Source organism: Pleurodeles waltl, chromosome 5 (assembly GCF_031143425.1).
Source record: "Pleurodeles waltl isolate 20211129_DDA chromosome 5, aPleWal1.hap1.20221129, whole genome shotgun sequence".
Classification (NCBI taxonomy): Eukaryota; Metazoa; Chordata; class Amphibia; order Caudata; family Salamandridae; genus Pleurodeles; species Pleurodeles waltl.
The window spans coordinates 700,510,822-700,527,862 of NC_090444.1; the positions used below are offsets into that span (position 1 = coordinate 700,510,822).

The following is a 17,041-nucleotide window of genomic DNA, read 5'->3' on the forward strand; positions in this document are numbered from 1 at the left end:
AGTCCCCTCAACCCTTGTTACCTTTGAATGAGGTCTCTAGATCAGATGTCGTAGGGACACGAAGACTGGGTAGCATAGATAGCGTTGATGGCATCTGGTAGGGATCCCTCTGATTATCTGGTCTGTGTGAGATGTATTTATACAGATCTGGTAGGACCCCGGACGCAGATATGTTCCCAAACAATAAATAAGAAAGCATGCTTGGGGCAGTAATTATATAAACAATTGCCTAAAAAGGTACATTATGTTAATGGCACACAAAAGTGGGAAAGTACTTAATGTGACAACCTACGTATCTCATTTATCTTTGATGCTGATAGTGATGCCTTTACAGAATGGCACTGATAATGTGAAACTAAAACATCTTCCTAACTATAAACAAGGCAGCCATCTTCAAAGAATTAATTAAATAAAGGTGCTAAAACAGAGCAAGCTAAGTAGGTTAAAAGGGGGCACAGCCTGCAAGCCAAAGGCTAAGCTAAACTCCTGATTCCCATTAAAAATAAATAGGATCTACTACACCATTCACATTAGGAAAAGATAAGGGAGGCAGCAATATACCATGGTAGGGAGCTAGGGGACATCAATTTATGATCACCATAAGGCTGAATGTAAGAAGCACTGGAGGAGTTACCAAGGGTCAGTGTAGAGAAAGAAGCCTGCCTAGCTAGAATGTATTAGTGATACCACAAGCCCACCTCTGGATATCACAATGTCTCCTGTGCACACTTTCACAGATGGTAGACATATTACAATTTTTTTAAAAAAGAGAAGAGTGTAATTCTTGAATTAATCTTGACACTGGTAAGTCTGGGGCCTTATTCCCGTCCATTGTTTCTTTTTGTTCACCATGCCAGCTTCAACAGGATCCAGCTGTATGCAAATCAGCCTTGGTCCTCTTCCACTAGGAACAGTCCAGAGTGAACTACAGGCAAGATGAAATGAATGAATAAAATAAAAAAAAATTATTGAGTGCACAAATACCCTAAGGCATCACAGAGCTAAAAACCCAAAATCTACTAACTGAGGAACCTGAAGACATAAATGCCAGTGTGACTAGAATAAGGGCCTGATTTAGAACTTTGAGGACTGGTTACTACGTCACAACGGTGATGGAGTAATCCGTCCGACAACTTCTAAACCAGGTCCTAAGTCATTAAGAGAAGAGCCATGTCTTCATATATTTCCTAGATAAGAGTTGATGATCTAATTCTGAGATATGTTGAGGAATTGAATTCCATAGTTTAGCTATGGCATTAATAAAGGTCCTGCCTCCACATCTCGCTCCTATGAAAGCTTCCGCTATGTGCCGAACGTAAAAGCCTAGGAAGGTGTTAACACTGAATCTAAGACCTAAAAAGATGAAGGCCGTGACTGTGCAAAGTACAGTGCGCAGGGCACAGAGCCTTAAAAGCAGTGTTCTTCCTCACTGGTAGCTAGTGCAATTTTTTAAGCTCCTCAGAAACGGTTCGATATGAGGGGATGAACCTTGATTAATGTTAGGAGATAATGAATTACACTATTCCAGCATTGAACACATCAGTGCAACAATGACAGTTTTCCGAGCAGCCTCTGGGATGAAGAGAAACATTTTCTTTAGAGAACGAATAATGTTGTATCAGGAAAAAAACTGTTCAGTTAATTTGGGTATCAAAAGCAAAATTATAATCTAACATGATCCCCAGGTTTTAGCAAACTTGGCTGGAACAGGAGGCAGGCCCAAAGCAGGGAGTCACTATTTGTTTGACCAAATAAAATGGTGGCATCCAAAAATGAGGACCTCCTTATTGCCAGCATACAGTGATTGCCCTGATCCTTATCTTTAGTAGCTATTATACCAAGATAGACCCTGATCTTCACGTGAATGGTGGCAGGTACATGCATCATGGACAGCTAATTACAGGTATTGAACATTTTAAATGATTTAAATTACTGTATGATTACGTGCATATGTTGGTTGGTTTTGTGAAAGCTTTGATTTCATATGCATTGATTTTCACTGATTTTCATTTTTAATGATTCTTAATAATATTTTATAAGCTTGCTTCCATAACAGACACCTTGAAATTGATGGTGACAGAATCTTTTCATCTGTACAATGCTTATAATTTGGCTATACCTCAAGCTAAGACTTTCTTTTACAATGGTATGTGACACTCATACAGCTTTTCCCCAAAAATGTTTTCAAATTCTTAACGACAATCAAAGCATACCACCCCTGAAAACATCCACCACATTTTAAATGTTATGCCTCAATTCAGTTTTTCTTTACTCAATGTTTTCATACCTTTATGAGGTTATTTCTGTTTCTCCGAGGAAAGGACAGCACAACTGTAAAATGTTACCATTCCCTGTACATCTAAAATCTGGCATATATCTATTTGCAATCAGTTAATTTGGAGGCCTTGTTAAGGATTCCTTACCCTCAGTGTCTTTTGAGGTTGAGTGCAGTTGGCAAATTTTCATTTTTCCAACTTCTTGAAGCTTTTTTTTAAAAAACATTTTGAACATAAGGAACTTTACAAAGTTAACAGTTTTCTAAAAAGTAGCTAAAACCTTGCCAAAAGTCAGTACTGTGGGAGAAAATTATCTACAAAAGCTATATTTGTGGATGAGTCTTTCCAGGAAAAACTCTCCTTCAAAACATTTTTTAGCAGGGCATCTCTCCTGCAGGCTAAGTTGTGGGCAGCTTTACAGAGTTGCTATGAGTTTCAGCTTTGTGAAAATTTCCCAATAGAATTTTTTTTCATTCCTAGTATCAACACAGGATATTAAAAAGGATTGCGAGTGATATCCTACTCATTGCCACAGTGTTCCAAATCAGTTTAGTACCACAAAGGAACCTGAACAACGGTGATTCTTCTTTAGAACCCGGATGCCACCAGTAGGCCCCCGCCCCAACACCCGCCAAACGTAAACCGACAAAGTCTTATTGTTTTTTGGCATTGGAATAATTTTATTTACAAAAAGTCAATTCATTAAAATCATGACTCATAAAAACATATCTTGAAAGTCAAAATTCAATCCTGTCATAAATCATAATAACGACACAACCAAGGATCCTCCTGCGTCCCGAACACCGTTGGACCACACAGGTGAACCGTACTTCACCTGTATCCTTGGGGGGGCGGTTCCCAACACCTCACTTGTCCACATGCTCAGGGCTCTGCCCCCACCCCAACACCAAGCTGCCATAGGGGTGCAACGGGGTGGCCAGGAGCTGGAGCCCCGTGCCCACCCCACAGATCTGGGCACCCTAGCCCCCAAGCTGGAGTGTACATCCGCTGGTTGATTCAGGACTGCAGGATCCTACCTTCGGTGTTATCCAGGGTACCCTGCCTTCGGTACCTCTCTGTTGCTTAGGGTGAATTTATTATCTCATCTCACCGTCGCACATTATCATCAACCTCATGTCTAAAGGGATGGGAGGGTGGGTTGACGCAGATCCTGGTTGCGCCGCCCACACCGCATCCACAAAAAGGCTGAGGCCTGGTCCGGGGGCACTTAAGTACCCCCCAGTGGAGGCGGCAAAGCAGACGGTGGCCGGAAATGACGTGCGTGACCTCCATCAAATTTGGTGTTCCGCCCTCTCACCTTGTGAGAGGGCCGAAGTGACAAGCCAGCCAACGTAGGACCAGCGTCCAGGGCTCAGGCCTCGGCTGCCCCGGGTCCTAAGCGCTGCACCCCCCCAATTGGGGAGGCGCTCTGTCAATTGCTGAAATCCTGCTTCTGCCAATAAAAAGTGCAGTAGTCCTAAGAATGAATGTGGTTCACGCCTTTGCTCAAAATGATGACCTCAGCCATTGTTTTCCAGCAAAGGGTCATCAAATGGAGTATATCTGATTTCTCGCCATGGTGATAGAAAATAATTGCCATTTCTAAACTCTTGAAAGCAATTGCTTATCTGCTGAAAACCCTTCATCATATGTAACCCTAACAGCCACGCTCATCCTTTCATTAATACCCTCAGAGCATTTAATGTAAGTGTGAAACCCTGTTTCCTGCTTCCATGAACGGGATTATTGGAGTAATACTTCCAGATGATTTGCCAATTAGTGCCAATTATGGTTGTGAGATTTCTTGCTCCGCTTTTCTTCCCTTCTATTCAGAAGCTGCCATCTTGGGTAGGAAGCACTTCACCTCTATTCCCCAGAAAAGCAAAAATAACACTAGTGTCCATTTATAGGTGTAAACTTGGGCACAGGCCCTAAACGGGTTTATTTAAACTTAAGTCAAGCAACAAATCAATAATCACTTTTCAGTTCCAATCCTACCTATTGTAGGAAGAACCAATGTGTGGATGGCTCCGGAAAATTTGAGTCAAGATCAGTGTTTAGTTTGAGCCGGTGGTTGCTGTTGGGGACCACTGGCACACATTCCTGGGCACTGGCACTTATTTTTCCTCATTAGACATTGACCGTGAACAAGAAAGGGAAAAATACACAAAGGGAAAAGAAATAGGAAGAGAAAGGTGAAAAAAACTGTTGCAAAGGGTGAAAGCTGGAACCTACACAAGTAAAATAGAGCGGTAGGGAGTATCTGATAGTGGATGGAAGCGCCATGATGTTGATTCAAGACTAAGCAGCCTTTGTATTCAGTGCGCCGACATTCAAAATAACCGGGTGTGGGTTTCAAAGCAGAGCTTTGGACACTGGCACTGATTCTATCACAAAGTAAGCACTAGTCAAGACATTGATACCAGAAGAAGCAATAGCTGGTTTGTGTTCATCTTTTTGTTTAGATCACGATGCATACCTTGATTACTTCCAAGCACTCAGGAGAGAGGTGGGTGTGGATATGATGACGGAAACAGACGTTGATATATGTTAGTTTAAGGAAATAAAGACAGGCCATCTTTTCTAACATGCACTACTAGAAATATGCATTGTCCCCTTGATGGTAGTGTTGTACAGCAAAGTAACTGCAATGTAACATTGAAGACAGGCAGTCTGGGTTAACCTTTGTTTTTCACACAAATCTGTTATGCAGTAAATTCAACGTCCCAACACATTTCAAGAGCAGCTTCTGGCTTGCAAATTGGAGTATTTCGGAGTAAGTAGGCTTTATTTTTGTTTTGATACCGGAAGCTTTGCAGGTATCCTGAGTGAGGCTGCTCCAAGACAGGTGTCATTAGCAGCACGGCCTCAATGGCTTATCTTCTTGCACATGGTTGGTCATGCGTGTTAGCTTTGATGCTGATTGTTTCTGCAAAAAAAAAAGTGGAGTGGCCAAACATGTTCATTGGAATTGTTCCCCTGTTTTGGCCCCACTGAATTGGAGGACAGTTTGACCCAAACAAAATATAGCCCGAGAGCTTGTTTTACAACTGAGAACGAATCCAGGTCTCTTGTCATATGTAACAAGATGGGCGTGTCAACTGGATATGAGTAAAATTCAAGTTCATGGTATCCAAAAAGGTCCACAAAACTTAAGTCAGCACCCTCCAAAGGTTTGAAAGGAGCCGATATCAGATACTTCAAGACTAAAGGCAAGACCCAAATAGGAAATAAAGGCTTCACCAAATGACGGGGCAGAGAAAAGCAGCGCAACAGCTGGGACACCAAATCATCCACATCAGAGAGACTGCCCCACGGAGCATGAAAAGCCCTGATAGCCTCCCACTTTGCCCTCAAGCTGGAAACAGACAAACACATATCAACGCCTTCCCATAAAAACCTAAGCATTGTAGGCAGAGAACGATCCAATGGAGACAACTGAAGAGGAACACACCAGCGCTGGAAATTACCCCAATGCCTGGCATAAGACTTCAAAGTAGAAGGCTTACTGGACTGCTGAATCGCCACAGCCTAATGTCTGGGAATCCCCCGAAGTTGGAAACCCTGCCTCTCAACTTCCAAACGGACAGCCAAAGTTTCTGGAGAGTCAGTGCAGGGACTGACCGAAGAGAGGCGGGGAAGAAAGGAAGAAACCAAGGACCCTGAACAGCCAGCAACTTGACAACCAGAAACCAGGATCTCAGGGGCCAAAAAGGGACCACCAGAATCACCCTCCTGTCTTCCTTCAGCAACTGTGCCAGGAACTTGGGAATGAGGGCAATTGGAGAAACAGCATATAGCAAATGGTCCAGCCAGGGAACTGACAGAGCATCCACTCCCCAAGCACCCATCTTTGGACTGCGAGCACAGAAATGTGGAACCTGAGCAATGAGCCGGGAAGCAGTGAGGTCGAGGTATGGTACACCAACCTTCTCCCACACTCTGGGAAACACCTTGTGAGTGAGAGAGAGCTCCTGTAACGAAGGAAAACAGCTGGTGAGAGCATCCGACACCCCACTGTCCAGTCCCCTCACATGAATAGCCTCCAGAGATTTAAGGTGTTCTCATCATTGGAACAGCAACTACCTTGTTGAGAGACTTGGGCGCATATTTATACTTGTTTTGCACCGAATTTGCGTCATTTGTTTTTTAACGCAAATTTGGTGCAAAACTAACTCCATAATTATACTTTAAAGTTATGGAGCTGAAGTCATTTTTTGGACATGGAAAGCTACATTGCGTCAATGAGATTCAAAGTAGGCGTTCCAGTGCAAAAAATGCCTCTATGACCTTAGCGCCATATTTATCCCCCGTGCTAAAATCACACATGGGAGGGAGGAGGGGTCAAAAAATGGTGCAAAGCAAGCTTTGCACCATTTTTTTACACCAAGGTCAGGGCAGACAATAGGGGACATGTGGGCCTATTTCCATGGTTGAACACCATGGAATAAGCTCACAGGTGCCCTCCCCAGGGACACCCAAACCAGAGGGACAGCGGAGGATGGGGGACCCCATCCCAGGTAAGTATAGGTAAGTATAGGTAAGTACAGGTAAGTATTGTTTTTTAAGTGCCATTGGAGGCCCTGAAATGGGCCCCCCTACATGACACTGGGTGCAATGGCCATGCCCAGGGACCCTGGTCCCCTGTGCTGGCCATTGGGATGGTGGGCATGACTCCTGTCTTTTCTAAGACAGGAGTCATGTGGTATGGGTGTTTTTTGCATCAGAAAATGACTCTAGGCAGGTTAGAGTCATTTTTTTTACTGCCTAATGTCATTTTTTGGTGCTAAACCCTCTTCTTCCATACCGCCAGCCCCATCAGACTAACGTAATTTTTTATGCTATCCTACCCTCCGCACCGGCTTGCACCATTCCATGAATATGGTGCCCAGCTGGTGCACAGAAATGGTGCAAGCTGATGCTAAACCTTTTGGTGCAAAACTGCGTTAGTGCAGTTTTGCACCAAAAAGTATAAATCAGGGCCTTGGTACGAATTCCCCCTTTGTTGTTGAGGTATGCCACTAGGACTAGGTTGTCTGAGCGAACCACCAAGTTTTGCCCCACCAGCAAATTATGAAAACCCATGACTGCCCTGACAACTGTCCTGAGTTCCCTCCAATTGGAAGACCGCCTCACTCTTGAAGAGACCAGAGGGCCTGCAGGAAGCTTTTGCCCAGGGCTGCCCCCCAACCAAGGCACTGGCATCTGTAGTCAATACCAGAGGAGGATCCGGCTGCAACGGAACCCTCTTGTTCAGGCTGCCTTCCAAAGTCCACCACTGCAGATCCTGATAACCCCTCGGGGAAATTTGTACTAACTGGTCATAATCCCCATTCTGAGGATCCCAACAAGACAGCAGATGAACCCACAAAGGTCTGGGATGAAAACGGGCCCAAGGAACAGTAAAGACTGCAGCCATGAAGCCCATCAACCGAAGCCACCTGCGAACCAGGGCTGACAACAGGGACCTCATCTCCAGAGCCAGAGATTGCAACGGCTGGATTCTGCCCTCTGGGAGAAAGACCTTGTTGAGATCTGTGTGAAACCTGGCCCCAATAAATATCAGATGCCAAGAGGGAACCAACTGGCACCTGTCCCAGTTCAGAAGAAACCCATGCTGTTGGAGGGTGGAACAGACCATCTGAAAGTTCTGAAAAAGCAGGGCATCTGAGAAAGCATGAACCAACCAATCGTCCAGATAAGGGTAAAGATGAATTCCCCTTACATAAAGAGGGGCGACTAGAGGAGTCACCACTTTGGTAAAGACTCTCGGTGTTGAACGGGAGAACCCTGAGTCCCCTGCACACAAAACCTGCGAAACTGCTGGCAGAGAAGATGAATAGGAATATTGTAGTATGCCTCCTGTAAGTCCAAGGTGCATAGGAAATGACCCTTAATCACCAACGGAATGATCTTCTGTAATGTTTCCATTTTGAACGGGATGTTGAGAACATATTTGTTCAGGGCTTTCAAATCCAAAACCATCCGGAAGCCTCCTGTATGTTTTGGTAAAATGATGGAGTAGAATCCCTTTCCTCTTTTTAGCAGAGGCCCCTCCACAACCGCTTTCTTCAGCACCAAAGAGTGAATGCCCAACTCCAATGCCGCCAATTTGTTGGAGCTGGAAGGCCACGGAGTGCGATGCACCACTGAACAAGGTGGTATTACTCCAAACTCTATCCAGTAGCCATGCTTGATGATGTCCAGAACCCAGGCGTCTGAAGTGGAATCCAGCCATGTCTTAAGAAAATGCTGCAACAGACCCCCCACCTCCAGATCCTGAACTGCCATATAGTAAGGAATGGGACTTGGGAGGTGGAGGGTGAAACTTGGGCTTCTTATCTCTGCCCCTGGCAATAGGAAAGCGACCTTGAGAATGGATAAACTGCCAATGGATAGGAGGACGGAAGGAGACCTTTTTCTGAAAGGTAGCCTACACCCCAAGACTGACTTAAAAGAAGAAGAATGTTTCTTCTCCTTAAAAAGTCTATGCAACTTCTCTTCCAGTTCAGCACCAAACAACACATTGCCTTGAAACGGAAGTCGCAAGGCTCATAATTTCTGAGCTGCATCTGTCTTCCAGTCTCTTAGAACTAGATTCCGGCGAGCCAATACACAAGCACCCCCAGCCAGTGCCAAAGCCTGCATAACATCAAAAGAGATATCATAAAGAAACTCCAACTGTCTCTCAATTACTGCCAGCAAACCTGTGTAGTCTGAAGACTCATCCAAGGCATGAGCCAAAGACTTGAGATCAGAAATTAGAGACTGGGCCGCATATGTGCCGTAGATACCAGCCCTTAAAGCCAAATAAGTCCCAGAATAGGCCTTTTTAAGAGAACCAGCCACTTTCTTATTCAGCCAGCAAAGTCCTCCCCACTAAGCTGGCCACAAAGGAATCAATGAGATGGAATCAGGCAGAACCTGGGACATACCCTGCAAGGCATACAACTTTGCCATGAAACATGGGAGAATAATATTATCAGGATCACGCCATACCCGCATAATCACCTCCTGAATGCAAGGCTGAATTGGAACATCAACAGGCACAGTACTTTGAAACTGACGAAGCAAGGAACCTGAAGATGTGTGAGGAGCCTCACCATCAGGAAATTCCATATTGACCTTCACATGTTTCAACAGATCAGGCAGCAAGTCCTGATAAATATATTCTCCCTTCAGTTCCTCTGGGCAAGGACACTCCACCTGCGAACCAGAAGATTGAGAACATTCCTCAGTAAGAGAGAACATAGACTTAGGAATGTCCCTCATTTCCAATGAAGTCTCTTTAATCAGCCTCCGAATACGGTCATCAATATGCCTGCTGCACCGCTTAGACCGACCAGGAGAGGAAAAAGGAGCTGAGGAAGAATCAGAAGTGGAGGAGGACTCCTCCACGTGCCTCCTCTTATGAGTGTGTTTACCCATCTGTTACCACAACACAGCAACAACATTTAATCCAGAAAAGAAAGCAGCAGCACCATACAACAATAGTCGCTATGTGATACTTAACCCCAGGGCTGCCTCAGTAAAATAAGCCATACTTCCAGAAATGCAGGAGAAAACGCCTGGCATCCCCGCCCCGAGGGGCCTGACCGAGGTAAAGGTGAGAGATGTCTACTGACACACCTGGAGTAAAACCATCATCTCCCAGCGTGAGCATCTTTGACATTGATCATTAGGCTACAGGTTATCTATTCTAGTAAATACCATGCCCCCGCCATAAAAAAAAGCGGAGCACTATGTTTTTGATCTTTCAGCATACACGCGCAGCTCCAAACAGCAGCGGAAGCCTGCTGGCCCTGACAACCCCAGAAGCAGAAAGCGAACAGAACCAGATGGAATGGCCCACACAGCGGCCATCCGCCTCTCTGGAACACCAATGTTCAGCCTTGCAAACGAGCTGAGATGTCATAAGAAACATCCTCACTGCCCAGCCGGAGCATGACACCACCTGCCAACAGGACGCCGCTCAAGCCACACAGGAGCAGCCCAGCAGTCCTCGCTCCTCGACACTGCCATGAACAGAAAAAAGAACAGGGGCAATGCTGGGAAGGTACGTGTTATGTACTCCCGGTGGGGGTGGGCAAGTGCATTGCTTGTGTTCTTTTTTCTGTCATGGAGAGAGTTCTCTCTCAATAAGTAATGAATGGGGCGAGGATTACAGGACCGGGAGTAATGAAGATTACCAGTAGTGGCGGATCCTCTGTTTGGGCGGAGGCGTGTCATCCCCTCACCGGCAGCTGCAAAACCTTTACCAGAAAACCATCATAAACTTGTTTATGATGGTTTTCTGGTAAAAGGGGGGGGGCACGGGGTGTTGTGCACTGAGGGGGAGTGCACAGCACTCCCCCTCAAAGCGCATGTGTGTTTGACCGGCTGTCTAAGGCCGCCCAAACACACATGCGCACAGGGCTCTCTCCAGCCCAGCAACACAGTTGCTGGGCTGGAGAGAGCCTCCACCGGCTCCCAGTCTGCATGAGCGGGCCCTGGCTGGGCGCTCCCAGCCAATCCTGATGCTGCTCTCAGCAGCGTCAGGATTGGCGCAGGGCAGGCTGGGAGTCTGTGCCTGCAGCGCCAGCGAGGAAGCTGCGGAGCGCGGCGTCTGCGAAGGTAAGTTTTTTTGTTTTATTATTTTACATTTAATTCCTCCCGATAGCCCTCCTGCATGCCGCCCTGCCCCTTCCGAGACCCTGAGCCGCTACTGATTACAAGTAAGTAATAGGACAGTACAATACCCCAACAGTAACCCCAGATTGTATCAACTGAGCCCATCTACCCAAGCACTCCAATTGACACTGGAACAACACTCTCTGGGATGCAACAATTATAGAATGAATCACCCTCAAACACACCACAGATACACAAAACTGCTGAGTTGCCTCTTGCTGCTACTGTGTGAGTTTGAAGGCTACTGTATGTTCTGGTATGGGGCCAAGTGGTGGTGAGATGGGAGCTTGGATCCGAGATGACATTGGGTAATTGTAAGAAGTGGTGGCTTGATCACACATTGCAGATTTGCATGTGCTGGGGCTGTCCATGGTCAGGGTGGGTAGATTGTGGTTGGACCATCTGGTTTCTGTTACCTCTGGACTACTTTGGCTAGGCCTCAATTTCCATATGGAGCATAAGCAATAGTTATTGTATTGCCAAACGTTGGTTGCTGCTAACGTCGAAGGGACGTAATTAGGCTCGGGTGAAGGGTAGTTGGGGACATGCGCCCAGCACCAAAATTAGCACTAGTGTGGTGTTCAACACCCAACGAGACACACACACCAAGGATCACATTTTCAGATGTTGCTTTATGCAGCCAGGTTTGATAGTTGCAAAGTGAAGGGGGTGATGGCACTTTTTCATGGCTAACGTCAGGAGCTCCGCCATATCTGGTGATAATTAATTTCCCAGTTGTCTGTTTGAAATCTTGTAAAGTTGTTCATGGAATTGAGTGCGATCTGAGTGGGCACATGCCCCCGTGCTTTGAAATGTCCAAAATTGCTTCACCAGAACCTGATTCAACGCATCCCCGACGTAACTAGCATGTTAAGATAGTGGGGGCACGGGGGGGGGGGGAGAAGTTCAAAGTCGTCTCTTTCGTCTGTTCCTCTACGTGGTGCTGTTTTCGTCCCGTACATAGACACCATCTGTCAATTGTGCTCGTGGTTGCATACGGCGGGGACTGGGAATATTTTTTTATTGTCAGATGTTGACCCAGAAAGTTAGAAGGAATAAGAGAAAGGTAGAAAAACAGTGTAATCGCGAGGAAGCAGGGGTGAAAAAGCACCCGCGAGAGTGAGATGGAGAGGAAATGTAGGTTCGTGAAAGAGGGAGTTATGAGTGAATCAAGGGGAGACAGCCTTGGTGTGGGGCAACTCTGGCAGTCACAAACCAGCATCCTCCATCCGTCCTGCTTTTTTAATAACCAGGGGCGCAGCCTCAAGTGGGATGTTTGGGGTGTTACACCCAAAACGCACACACGCTCTCTCCCTCTCGGATTTGAAAGTCTTTACAATTTTAAGTTATTTGACAAAGTATTGCTTTTTTTCCCAGTAAGTACCCCTACCAGTCCGCATTAGTCTCCCTTACCACGACCCCTTTAGCCCCTCTCATGTGCCCCGCTTGTTGAATAATGTCTTTTGATATTATATGCCATCCTGATTGGGGGACATTCTGCAGATCCCTCCCCAACACTCCCACGACCATCTTTCTGTCCACGCTAACCTCCTGTAAATAACATTTTCATGTTGGCCACAAAAATGAAATGCTGTTATATGAGGGAAGGCTGCTTGCTCCAGTCAACAGCGTATCACTTTATTCACCGATTTGTTTCGTGTCAGAAAACACGTTCCCCCTCACACGGTCTGCGGCTGTTTCCCTACCTGACGCTGTGAGCCTGACCAGTCCCACTTTGAATTCATTAAATATTAACTCTTGAGCCGGTCTTGTGCTGATTTACGTCTTCTCCAGCGTGGCGCGGCGTGCTGCCTAATACCTGGGGGAAATAATACTCTATATTCACGGCAATTAAAAGGCTGCTAATCCCAGACACACTGATGCGGCCATTATCTTTTGATTTCTGGGACTACAAGCAATTTAGATCCGGAAAGAAAGCGTCGGAGCTAATTGGTTCAGTCGTCGTCTTAATTTGGTGATAGAAGCAGTCATGGTGAAATGACAGGGGAAATATATACGTATAATTGGGATTAAATATTTCAGGAATAGCAGATGCAAAGGAAGAGTCGCGCCAATAGCCAGGATAGTTGCGGCACACTCACACACCCTGTATGTACTGCATGCCAGTGTGGATGTTATCCAAACCGGAAGTAAACTGTGAGCACGACAGATCATCTTCTTCCACCTCACTTTAAAGCAGACAGGAAATGAAAAGCTAATGCGGGTAGAATCTGCAGGCCGCCATTCTGGACACCCTCCGCCTTCTTGTTTTTGCCGTTAAGGTTGTAGGCTCAGAAATCATTGATATAAAAAATGCATTTCTTGCATACACGTATTCAGATTTGGGAGGATTGAACGTAATGGATTTGACTTCCACTGTTGATTCCTTCTTTGCATAACGTAAGGGGCTAGACACGGTCTAAAAGCAGTCATGATTAATGTTTCAATCCCCGCCCAATAATGCACCAAGTGAACAAGTGAATCATGCAAGGCCAGCCTTCTCCAAGAGGGTCAGAGGAATGTTCTACTAGAACGCTTTTATTACAAAAAAACGACCATGAGATTCATTTTTTCATTTTAAAGACCATTGTCTAAATTAAATACATAGGGTCAAAACCATAGCTTTTGAAGGTTCTTGAATTATTAGTACAATTCAGGGTTTGGCACAATATGTCCTGCCAGTGATATGGATGGATCCATGGGCCCATCGAATCCTACCAGCTATCTCTGCTCTCTAGGCTGTTTGGGGTTTTTGTGTACTATGTGGTCAGTTTTTTCCTGGGCAACATTGAAGTTAGCCAGAGCACACTGTTCTCCATGGCATGGTGACCTGAAGTCCAAGCAGGGAATGGACACCACCATGGCTGCCTGGAAATATGCTGCTCGACACAAAGAGCAGTTCATTGGTCTATTTTCTTCTTCATGGGATTATAGTACAGTTTCCTGAAGGGTATATGACCATCAAACGAGTTTTAAATTACATCACTGGTGTGTAGATATGTCGTATGTGTTTTTCCTGAAAATATTACAGGGGTCTGGCAGTCCTGGACCTATATTGAGCATATCTGTTCTAAAATACTTATCTTTAGATGTATTGTTGTCACAGTCAGCACCTGCACTTTTGGTGCAACACTTTTGGGGCATATTCTGAGAATCCACACCTTTTATGGCTTATTGTGTACCCTCATGTTATAATTTGAAGGCAATTTCATCTGACCAGTTTCAAATAATTTCCAATGGATCAATCTGTCGATATAAGTTTTTTAAATGTGTCTCCTGAACTACTGAGATGAATGTCCCAGATCATCACAGTTTCATTTTGGGATTTGTTATTTGTTTGTAATAAGAGTCTTCTGGTTTCACAGCCTCAAATTGTACTTTTATTTGACCAATATAATTTCCCATGTGCCTTTCACTTAGAGAGAGAGAGAGAGAGACACAGAAAGAGAGTCTCTCTCTCTCTCTCTCTCTCTCTCTCTCTCTCTCCTTCTCTTTCTCTCTCTCTCTTTCTCCTTCTCTCTCTCTCTCCAATGTGTCCTGTTTTATCTAGTAGAAACCATGTGCAACTGGTGAACTGGAATTTAAGCCTTCGAAGAATTTGCAAAAAAAAAGAATGTACAATAATAGGATTGTACAGTAACAGCTGCAATAAGACATTTGCAATTGGTAACTGAGAAGTTGGTATCCAGTTGATACTTTTCATTAATGTTTTGTGTACCGTACCATCAGTACAAGCCAGCTGCGCAGCCTTGTTTCCAGGAAGGGACATTGGGAAACTAGTGAGGCGAAGCCAGCAAGAAGATGCGTACAATGTAGAATTTATAAGGTTAGGTGGTCAGACATTGATGAAACTCTCCAATGTCGTTCTGGAGGCCCGGGTAAGGGGGTGCAATACCTGCCCCCAACCTTTTTGCCTCTCAATTAGACTAAGGACCGATGCTTCCGGAAGGTAAACTTAAAATTATCGACTTTATTTATTCTGTTTAAAATGTTGTTTCTTCCTGAAAGTGAGGCCTCACACCCTAATAGAGCACATCACCAATACAATTCCCAAAGGTCTTGCCTTGTCATGTATCCATGTGTGCAAAGAAAATAAGGCAGGTCAGCAAGGTCGCTTTCAGTTTCTAACTACCACAGCGCTTAGTCAGAATCATACAAACACTTGCAACTGTGCGCCATAAACTAAGGCCTCGTTCCGTGCCCCCGGGCACTTGTGCCAACTGATGGTTGGATACGTTTAATATTTAATGTCATCCACAATAACATGGATGTTTCATTTATGGCTAGAAGCACATGAATTAGTAATTCAAACGAAAACAATATCTTTTTCCAGCGTGCGTTTGTGATAAGAAATTCCATTTTCCATGTCTTTTGTAGTGTGCGCCTCCAGAATTAATTTGAGTTGTGTCGCAGGGCAGGGAACACCTACCAGACCCCGAGGACACGATGTGATGAGGTGAAGTGAGGTTCTTTTACAGATTTTTTTTAATGCCATGTTTCATTGTTCTTGTTCTCATTTTATCCTTCTTTTTAGAAACTTCCGGGAAAATGAAGAGATGTTTATATAACAGCAGAGAAAGGAACGCGCAGCTGTTGACTTGAGTTTTACGTAGTGAGTTTTGAAGAATCGCATTTCCACTAACAGCGCCTAAAAGAAGGCTGCTGCTCGAATATTAGATCTGTGTCCTGGTTTATACTTGATATTACTGTGAAGAGGCTTCCCGACCTGTCACCCATTCTTACCCTGCCCAGCTGAGTGTGTGTAAGTGAGACACTTGCATCGTCACACCCAGATACATGTACACTACTCACCATTTTGCTTGCAAACTGGCGCAATTATCACGTGTGGTTGAGACCATATGGATGGGGAAACAGTGCCCTCACGCCATAAGTCGGCAAGGCCTGCCAGTTCACAACTGAGTGATCTCTGACATTAAATCTGTCAAATCGTTCTATTATTTCTTACTCTTAAGGCAGTCCCAGTAGGCTTTATGCCCTTTTTGCTTTAAATCTATGGCAAAATTAATTTTGAAGTCATCTTTGCCTGCAGGTGTTGGCTAGGTGTTTATGCAGTCTTCGAGCCTTCAGACGTTGGGTTGTCATTTGTTTAAAGCTTTCATATCACATGCTGGTTGCTTGACAGTGATTTATTCACGTGCAGAATTGCTCTCCCTCTGTCTTACTATTAACCTGCAGTTGCACATTTGTAACACTGTGAACATCAAACTGAAGAAGCATTTCTTTTTTAGTGGGAACTTCTCAGTGAAAGAGCTACAAACTCATACTTAAAAATTGATTGCTGAGAAGAAAGGAAATGGCCACCAGTATCCTAGCCTTGTAGTGATGCCCTGTGTTTTGCAAAGTTACAAAAGAAATTCAACAGGCCAGAGCCATAATTTCAAAATAGGCACTTTCTCAAAATCACATGATAGCAAAAGGCATTTTGTGATGTGGAGCTGTCCAAGTATGGTAGTCACGACTAGAGTGAATTCTGCAAACAAACAGTGCTTTAAATGGGCCGGTACTGTCCGGTACTGAGTACCGGCACTTTTTTATTTTGAGAGGGTGAGTACCGGCACATCTCAGGAAAAACGTAATACTTTTAATTGGGGAGTACCGGCACTTCTCAGAAACAAGCAGGTACTCTAGCACAGAGTACCTGCACTTTATTTTTTCCATTTCAAGCACTGCAAACAAATGTGCATCAAGTATGGGATGTGACTGTGACAAATGTGTGTTTTAGCCTGGCAGATAATATGGCTATATGATGGTCAGTCATTAAGTATGTGAATTGACAGCGATGGGCTCAACTGTAATGATCAAACTGAATGGCAGTCAATTCCTCTAATGACCACAGAACTGTCCCAAGATCTGGAATGACACATCTTAGTATCTATCAGGACTGCTGATCCCCATCATGTTAAGAAAGAGCTGACGGCATACGTCTGTAAAGAACACTGCATCACAACACAATAAATAACCCACCTCCCCTCGCAGAGTCCACCACACTCCTGCCTAGATTCACTCTTTGATTCTATCTTTGCCTTTGATCCTCTGCAGCACTCAGTTAATTTTAGGTGGTGTTTGTTCTTGAC

At 44.8% G+C, this 17,041-nt stretch overlaps 1 long non-coding RNA gene across 1 annotated transcript in view; it reads left to right on the forward strand.

The window, feature by feature from the left end:
* The window catches only part of LOC138297303 (uncharacterized), a 402,801-nt gene that overhangs the window by 362,149 nt on the left and 23,611 nt on the right, over window positions 1-17,041 (forward strand). Inside the window, exon 3 of the long non-coding RNA XR_011204010.1 lies at window positions 15,324-15,402. This is a non-coding gene — a long non-coding RNA (uncharacterized lncRNA). The remainder of the gene's footprint in view (window positions 1-15,323; window positions 15,403-17,041) is intronic.